The 9755-nt window shown below is 30.9% G+C and overlaps 2 long non-coding RNA genes across 3 annotated transcripts in view; one reads left to right on the top strand and one right to left on the bottom strand.

Moving 5' to 3' along the window:
* Positions 1-9755, bottom strand: part of LOC108976001 — a 424947-nt gene that overhangs the window by 67739 nt on the left and 347453 nt on the right. The window lies entirely within an intron of this gene.
* Positions 137-3801, top strand: LOC108976002. Its single transcript, XR_001993912.1, has 2 exons — positions 137-2701; positions 2763-3801. It is a non-coding gene; the product is annotated as an uncharacterized LOC108976002 (long non-coding RNA).

The following is a 9755-nucleotide window of genomic DNA, read 5'->3' as shown; positions in this document are numbered from 1 at the left end:
GATGTCTTATGATTAAATAAAAAATTTTGAATATATTTTCGTTAAAAATTTTCAAGATTTTAACTCTTAATAATTTAAATCAAAAAAACCTACAAAATTTAAACAAATTTTCAAAATTTAACTCAACTTAAAAACTTTCGAATAGTTTAATAACTCTTTTGAAATTTGAAAATTAAAAAAAAAAAAAATTAAGTTCGAGTACTATCTGCTCAAAATTGTATCAAAGATTTTATGAAACAGTGTGTGACCGAAATAATCTAAATGACACTGTCATTGACTATCGTTGGGATTTTGAATGCTAAAATGACTGTTGATAGTCGCTTCCCGAAATATGGATTTCTCGGAATTTCAAAACTTGAATATGTGTATTAATATCCATTTCACTTTAAAATTTAAATCACATGAAAAGCGATTTTCGATTTTATAAATCAACAGCTGACATTCGAACATGAAACATGTAATAGAAAGGGCATAAAATCAAGACAAATAACCCAAACAATATATAAGTAAGATATATTTAACAACGAAATCACAGAAATACATTTATAACAAATAACGACAACTAAATGCCGAATAACAAGCATAAAAGCAACAAAAGCTGAACAACAACTTAAATGTTAACTGTCAGCAAGCGTAGCTAACATTATGAATAGCCAAAGTGGGCGTCCAAACAGGCGACCGCCCAACATGATTTACAGTATCACGGTCACGGTCACACGACTGACAGTGTTACGCCGACACGCCAGATAAATACTTAAATACATATAATATGTACATTTACATATATATATATATAATAAATGGAGCAGTGGCACGTATGCTTGCGTCGCGATACGAGCTGTACGGCATCGACTTGCAATGCCACAAAATTTACGCCGAAATTCGAGAAATCGAGTGCAGCGGCAACGTTCAACCAGCATTTACCGATTTCAGATAGCGGAAAATTGGAGCACCCGCTTTTGGCATGCAGCAGAGGCTACTCTGTGTCACTTGCTTTGCCTGGTTTGGCCAGACTGGTTTAGCTTGGTTTTGTAGCTATAACAAAAGTTACAAAGATTTTTGGAATTTCTACTTTAAAATTTTCATGTTGCGTTGTTGTTGTTGTGCGATGTCATGTGCTGCATGCGCGACCACCGAAAGCGTTTGTTGTCATCTTAATTTACCAGCCCTTTAACATATTTGGGTTTAAGTTGTTGTTGTTGGTTACAAGTTGACTTTAATTGTTGCTATTATTATTTTTGTAAATGCRTCTGTTAAGAGGTATTGTTATAATACAATGAAAGTCATTTGTTCCCAAGATTTTTGGTGTTTATAATGTATTATTTGTTGCGTAGGGTGTTGGTATAGGGTTGCCACAGCACAAAAATTTTGTAAACAATTTTATTATTTAAAAAAATTAAATTCAAATAAGCTGAAATATAAAATTCGAGGAACCTAAATTCTTAAATTCTATGTTTTCATGTTTTCCATATTAAGTGAAGTGTAAAATTAGAGGTTATAGTTGAAGAGTCATGAATGAAACCGAACTGGAATTGTCCCGCAAAGGAATAGAGCTCATTAATATCAAAAATATAAATTCTAGAAGCTAAATTCTATGTTTCTATGACCTCCATGTTAAGGAGTTTATAATTTGAGGTTATGGTTGAACAGTCATAACTGCAATTGAACTGGAATTGTTCCGTAAAGGAATAAAGCTCAAATATTTCTATGTTTTTGCCTTGAGAATGAAATAAAAGTTTGAAGTTATCGTTGATCGGCCTTAACTGAAACTACAATAGTAGAAACTGTTGGCTAAAGTGTTTTTCTTATATTTTGAATAAATAGAAGTAATATAAAATATTAAATTTTGTGAAAAATAATTTTCAATATTTTATTCGTAATAATGACAACCCAGTTCGCTCTTGTTTCCCTGCATCAACATATGTGTCTCTTTCAAATATTACACACCCAGGCATTCTCCTATAAAAAGTCATTCAAATATTTAAAGTGGAATTATCATAATTTATGTTTCAATTGAGTCGATTTGACATTCACTTTGACAGTTGTGGCAACTGTAGCGCTTTGTGCTGCAACAAATGCATCAATAACAATTCCGCTTACAATATATTTTCAAGTGGTGAATTGTCATATATTTTATATACACCTTTGTAAAGAGACACCAGTTGCAATAAGAGCTTATCTCGTACACTCATCTAGCATTGTCGACAAAGTGTCAAAGTTATGCAAAGCTGTGCTTGAGATATGCGCCATTTTCATAAGTGTGTTAATTAGATACCAAAACATATTCGCATTTTTCAACACAAGTTAACAGCTTGTTGCATAACTCATAGTCGTTTTAATTTGATATGTGAATGAAACAAATCGATGTGACTGTAATTTTTGACATATTTCAAACGTTTGCAATTCCATCTGAGTTAAGTGTGTGTGTAGAGTGGTGGTGTAAGCATAAATTAACACATATTTATGTGGAAATAAAAATTATTTTTAATTTGTGTAGTGTAGTAGGCGCAGTATTTAAAATAGCAGACATGACTTCATCTAGTTGTTATTGATCAGGGTTGTTTGTATATGTCTCTTTTTTTCTGCACGATTTTTAGAATTACAACTATGATGTGGAATGTGACTAGCAGCGCCAAGGTTAATGCATTCAATCAATTTTTCACTGCTATAATCAGTAATATTATGAAAATTCCACAAATTCGTATGTAAACTGAAAATTTTTGGCGTTTTAACATTTTTTTCAAATATTTTTTATTTCAAAGTTTGCAGTCTTACGCTATGGCTTTTTAAATACTTGAAAATAGGCTTTGTATTTACATTTGTGGTACACAAGGACTGAAAATGGAAACACTTATTTTATGGAGTCACTACCATGGTATTGTTTCTAGGAACCTAAATTCTATATTTCTATGTTTTCCGTATTCAGTTTAAGTTAAAAATTAGAAATTTTGATTGAAAAGTCATGATTGTACATGTACTGCAATGGAAATAAAGGAATAAAGCTATGTTTATATGTTTTTCGCCTTAAGAATGAAATAAACATCAGAGGTTAGCATTGATTGGCCATGACTGAAACTGCTATGAAGTGTTGGTTGAAATATGTTTCTAATGTTCTAAATGTAAATCAGATTGTTTTAAGAAATTTCTTTAGTTTTTTTTCGTATTAAAAGCATTTTTTAGTAAATAAACCGCTTGAACTCTTGAAATTTAAAACTAATTCTAAACTTAATAATTTTAAAACGAAATTCCGAGTAATCCTTTTATAAGTATTAATGCCAAAGCGTACATAAAAAACAGTACTATTTTCAGGATTCATTCAAATGCTAAAAAATTCTTGGATAGAATTTTTGGAAAGAATAGAAGAAAGTAATTGAATGTACAGATTCTTAAATCTATGCTACTTTTCCAAAATATGTTGATATCTTATTAGAAAAAGCCTTGTAATTCTTAGCGGAATCTTGCTTTTAAATGGTGATCAACGATCCATAACTTTGTAGACCCATTTAGTTGTGTTGAGGACCTAAACCCCGGTCTTTAATACGACTGCTTAAAAAAAGAAGCTTCCTTCCGATCAAAGTTTACACAACAGATAGACTTGGGAGTTCCAATTGCAAAATTGCAAGGTGATGGAAGAAGGTAAATACTAAAATGCTTTGAGAAATGCATTTAACACATCTTAGCCAGGTAATTAAGAAGATTTTGCTTTGCACGTTTCAAGCATGTGGTATAATTTTTTGGTTTTAAGGGGCACTCTTAGTGTAACAGCCTAGAAAATGCGATTTTTCGGTAAAAAAAAAAAAACTACTACGGGGTCATTGCTTTGAAATTTAAAGGGTAAATTGTATCATATTTTAAGAGTCACCGTAAAAATTTAGAAAAGAAAATAATTAAATATTTTGCGAGTTTTTCGCAATCTCCAACGAAATTAAAAAACGCAAAGAAAAGCCTCCAGTAATTGCGACCTTGCCCTTTAAAAAAAAACTTAAAAAAAAATCTTGCCGAGAAGATTTCGTCCATACAATGTTCTAAGATCGTAAAGAACAAAGAATTGAAAATTAAAGAAAAGTGTATTTTACCGAAAGTTTTGATAATTTTTGATGATCTGGATAGCTATAGAAGTAGGCATATTTAAAGAGAATATGCAAACAAAAAATTTTTTTAAATAAAAACCGTCTCCGAGTAATGACTGCAGCAATTCCGGGAAAAACTCTTTTAAAGATAAACTGAATATCAATATAGGCAGATTTTGAAATTTCGAAAAAAATTATTTTTTATTAAATCAATAGTCTTCAAACAGTAGTATGTTAAACTAAGGAATAAAAAAATTGTTTTTTTTTTTTACACTCAGTGTAAAGTATATTTTTTCATAATTTTATATTATGTACATATTTTGGATGTTAAGCTTTTACATATATTGTAATAAATAATCACCAAAATATTATCTAATGTTTTTTCGGCACAAATAAACACATATTATATGAAAGAGAACAACAAGTCATGCAGGAACAAATTAGATAAAGGTTCTAAAAAAAAATGCTTGTACAAGTTTTTGACATTATCTTGCGCATACTTTTCCAGCACTTTATAACTATGCTTAACTTACTTGAAATGAAATTCAAATCATTCGAGAAAACCACCAACTTTTAAATAGGAATGCTGCAATGAAACAAAACTTGTCAGACATTTTTTAGCTCTGAGAGAGAGGGAGTACGTCAATAAAATGATGAGGGTAGAAACAACATTGAACGTAACCATATTTCCGAGACATATCTGCAGTTTAAAACTAGAAGTGTCTAGTCGAAAATAAAATAAACGTGTAATCATTAAATTTTTTTTTTTATGAGTTCATATAATCGTCGACTGGCTAAATAAAATTTTGAGGCACAGGAGCGCCTGACCGTTATCGACCATATTTAAAGCAATATTAGACCTATATCGGCACAATAGGTTGCCATGAGAGTAACAATTTTCATCTCGCCGGACAGCAATAGCTAAAAGGTATCAATTATTTGTTTGGAGGGAAGATTGTCGGATGACAATTTGGACCTTAGGGTCATACTAATTACAAGGAAGGTAGTTTTGTAAGCTACCTAAACTAGTTCACTTCACTGTGGGTTAAAACATGAAGGTAAATACCAGATACTTTCTCTCTAAAGACATCAGCTTCAATTATTTTGCTACAAAAAATTTTAAAATTTAAATATTTTGCCAGCCAACTGCCAAATAGACGCAAAAATATATATAACCAGCAACATGCACGCACACATATTTTCTATACATACACACACACAGAAGTACTTGATAAATTTACACGCTATTTTTGCAATTTATTAAATATAATTATAGCATTTAGTTGCCATTTAAAACAGACAAACGTATTTATAATACAAACAAACAACAAAAACAAATAATAAAATTATAAAATCCAAAAAAGTTGAAAAGAACTGCAAATGAATAAAATTAAAAATGCATTAAGTTAATTTCGCTACCGTTATTTCCTGCCGACCCGCACCGCACCATTGTTGTTGGCACCTGCTTGAGTTGCAACATTTCCAACTGTCAGCGGCATACGCCATGGCGGCAATAACACACAAGCGGATACATAGTTATATATATATATATAGTAGTGAGATATAATTTTATGCAACAAATAAAGCACTCACTCATACAAATGCACATTTGTTACAAATTTATTGTGTCTACATTTATTAATAAGTGCCACGAAAACAAGAAAAAAAGCACACGCAACAACAAAATAAAATGTAAAAAACAACAAAATAAATGCAAAAAAACAACAATAAAATGGTGCAACAACAATAAAAGCGCATAAAAAATCCATTGTAACATGAAAACGCGTGTTACTCATCGGTGGCATGTCGGCACTCGGTGCGATTTTTATTCGATTTATTAACGTCGACTGTATTCTGTGTAGTTGCTGTTGTTGTCGTTGTAAACGTATTTGTGGTTAATGTGGCTACTCGTTGGGAATATGCCATTTGCACGCTTTTTTCAAGTGTTCTCGTACATGTGTGTATGTGAATATGTATTTCTCAACATATAATATATATATGTGTGTGTGTGTCCGCACCCGCGTCTGACAGCTGCTGATGTGACAGCTGGGGCTGCGCAAATGAAATTAATAACTTTAACTGACAGCAGACAATGCCACACAGTTGCCAGATCAAGTGTTGCACATGCATGTTGTGCATGGCATACATACATATGTATGCATTGATGTGTGTGTGCGTGCGAATGCAATTTGCGAGTGTCACGATGTCGAGATTTATTACAATTCAATTTTCAAGTAACTTCCTGTTGCCAGATTGATTGGTTAATTTTATCAAGAAATACAGAGATATCTGTGGCACTATTACTATGATTATTTTCAAGAATTAATCGTTGCTAGGAACTTTCGGTTTTATATCTCAAAAATTAACCAGAATTATAACTTAAATGTATGCAATTAATTTTATCTTCATTTAAGGTTATTAGCTCTATGTTCTTCATACTTAGCTGAAAATTTTCATATATGAGGACCTGCGATTCTTTCTTTAATATAAAGGTACATAATGGGTATATTTTAGGAATTACTGTCCCTTAGTAAGCTTAAACCTTTAACTAATGGTAAACAAAATCCAAAAACCAAATTAAAGATTATAAATAATGCCCTCTATATACATGAAGTTTATAAAATTATGAGGTTTTAACTCAAGTTCATATATCTGGCAGCATACCTTTATTGTTTCAAATGTACTATATTACTTCACTAAACTTCGACACTACAGGATGTTTTCCTCCCATAATTGATTTATATGTATACATATGAGTAAATTAAGCTTCTCAACACCTCAAAGAAAATTTTCTTTAACAGAATTAAAATTATACAATTTTTATTCCTTACAAGGTCATATATTGTAGCATACCTTTAGTGTTTCAAATAAATAACTTCTCTAAACAGTGAAACTACAGAGGGAAAATTGAAATATAGACATTTTAGTAATAAATTTTGTGAATATTTAATTTTAAAGAAAAATTTTTGTTAACAATCTAACGCTTTTTATTCTGAAAGCGAAGTTTAGTTGATAAAAGCATACTTTTCGGGTTTAACTTCGAAGCATAAAAAATACGTAACTAAAATATAAAAAATTTCAAAAATGACGCTAACATAAAATATCATTTCGAAACATTTCCTTTTAATACAAATTTGTTCAACATTACTGAAAATATTTGTTTTTCAATACTAATAGCAAGACTCAGGCCTCTCTTACGTTGATGCTAACACTTATTATATATTATATATACCTTACTATTGTTTTCCAAATTTGCTGAAATGCATATTGACTAAAATATTGAAGTTTAGTGTGACTTTAATGTTCCTTAAATTACTGTAAAACTGACATACAAGGTGCATCATCAAGTTGCCACTTTTTTTGGCAACAGTAAGAAGACGGAAGGTTCGAAAAACTTCGACTGTTTACCCGACAACTTTGATTCCAACATGAAAGCATGGCTTGAATTTGGCAATATGCCAAGTATTAGTTGCCTTTGCTTAGCTTTTCAAATAATTCCAACAAAATTGAGTGGGAAGCTGTAAAATCTGGAAATTTTTGAGGTTAGTGTATGTCAACTCAATTTGACAGCAAATATTTGATAACATTTCCAGTGAATTTGAAGGTTGGCAAATATTTTTTGTATGAATTTCAACTTATGTTGAAAGAAATTCATATCATGTTACAAAATGTGGCACAAAGTGGTCCTTCAGAGCCAAACTTTGTGAAGCACGGCGATTTTATGACTCTTGTCTATTTAAGAAACGCACTCGCCGACAGTGACTGTCATTTCACTCGAGCATTCTGGTTGTTAATGAACTTCATATTAATGATCTCTCATCTACTTCAAAAAATTCGAGATCATTTGGAGTTTAGGTAAAAATCAATTTTTGGTCAAAATTGCACAGTGCTAATGCATCAATGACTAACAAGCTTAATCAGTTGGGACGATAAATATTAAATATTAGCGGACTATTACTCGCCCACTTGAGTGAAGAGGACCTCATACAAACGATGAGATGTGGACATCAATCTTTTAATATTATTAGTATTTAATTCCGCACGCCATCGCTTCGTAGGTAGCTAACTGAGCAATTTTTTATTTCATGATATTAGCTCCGCTCTCATGGTCCAATGGCGCCTACAACGCATATTATGTTGCGACCACGCGACTTTTTTAAAATACTACATTTTTAAATTCGTGTTATCTTTCAAATGGAATATCGGAATCGAATAACATAATAGTAATTTTGTTCGATACTAAAAAGTATTAGCACCGCGCGCTATTTAAGGAGTTTTCAGGTAATTTTTTTGCACCTGGGGTTAACTAGACGTTATAGTAAGATCCCTAGCCTTTTTCAAAATGTAATATAGCCTATGTTCACCGGAGTGAGTATAGCTTCCCACCGCTGTCAGAATTTTTCACATTCGTTAAGTACTAGCTTTGCAGCCTTTCTTCTTTATAATATTAGCAGATATCTACTTTTTACAACGCGCTTTAAAAGAAAGGCCACCCTGTACTTTTTTTAAAATATTATCACGAAATATAATAATAAAAAACGTATATAAAACCATAGCAACTTTTTATGAGCTGAAATTTTAAATCAGCATTACGCGACGCTAATATCTAATGACTTTGCATAATGGACTGTTGTTTTTTCGCTAAGCACTTTTTAATCCATGACGCAACAACTTTGATAGCAAATTTGATATTTTTTTATAAAACGAGTGGAAAGTGGAAAAACCAATTTAAATGAAATGACTGGAAAAATTAGCGAAAACTATTAAAATCATGCATATGAAGAGCGCTATTTAATTTATGGCGTTTGAATTGAATTTTTTAACAAATAAAAATAATACATACAATTTTAAAATATTGCTGTATTTCTTATTTTCCCAGCTCATTTGCACTAATTTTTCTTTCATGTTTATTTGCGAAATTCAATAAATTTGTAAATTTTTTACTTTAATGACTCGCCTGCTTGTGGAATTAAAAGTTTTGAATTAATTTGCGGCGTTTCTAATTAGTGGTCAATGCCAAATGAGTTATTTACATCGTATGTGTGTATATGTGTGTACTGCCGTTCAAATTGAGTTTATAGATTAACAGCTAGTGTATTAAAAATACAAAAAAATATATATAAAATATAACAAAACAAAATGAACAACAAATATAATACAGCAAACGAAATAGCGTTGATATATCGAGAGAGAGAGAAAGAGAGAGTAGACAAAAAGTATGTAGAGACTCGTTAAAACACATTAAAAAAAATAAGCAGAAAACGAAACACAAATTCATAACTGACATATAACTTCCGTTTCCGTTAAAACAACTGTAACTCGAATATGTTATTTAGTAGTTATGTAATGAATATATTTTAATTAAAATAAATGCTGTAGTGAAAAGAAGAGCACTGAGTGAGTATCGTGGAAGTAGAGAAGAGAAAACTATGATGGAAAATAGTAAGAAGAGCGAAGTAAAAAGAGAGCAGGCGACCGAGCTAAGAAGTGGAAATCAAACAATAGAACTATTTGCGTAGTAAAAACAGCACTGTCGAGCAAAATTCAGGAAATTTGAAAATTTAAAATTTTTTTGCATAGAAAAAATAACAAATTTCTGGAAAATAAAACTATTTTGAGATGCTTTAAATATATAAAAAGTTTATTTCACTAATTTTTTTATTAAGAGATTTAAATTTCATTTTT

This window comes from Bactrocera latifrons, unplaced genomic scaffold (assembly GCF_001853355.1).
Source record: "Bactrocera latifrons isolate USDA-ARS-PBARC rearing strain unplaced genomic scaffold, ASM185335v1 scaffold_71, whole genome shotgun sequence".
NCBI lineage: Eukaryota > Metazoa > Arthropoda > Insecta > Diptera > Tephritidae > Bactrocera > Bactrocera latifrons.
Note: the sequence above shows the minus strand (reverse complement) of the source record. Positions and strands in the feature narration are given on the sequence as shown.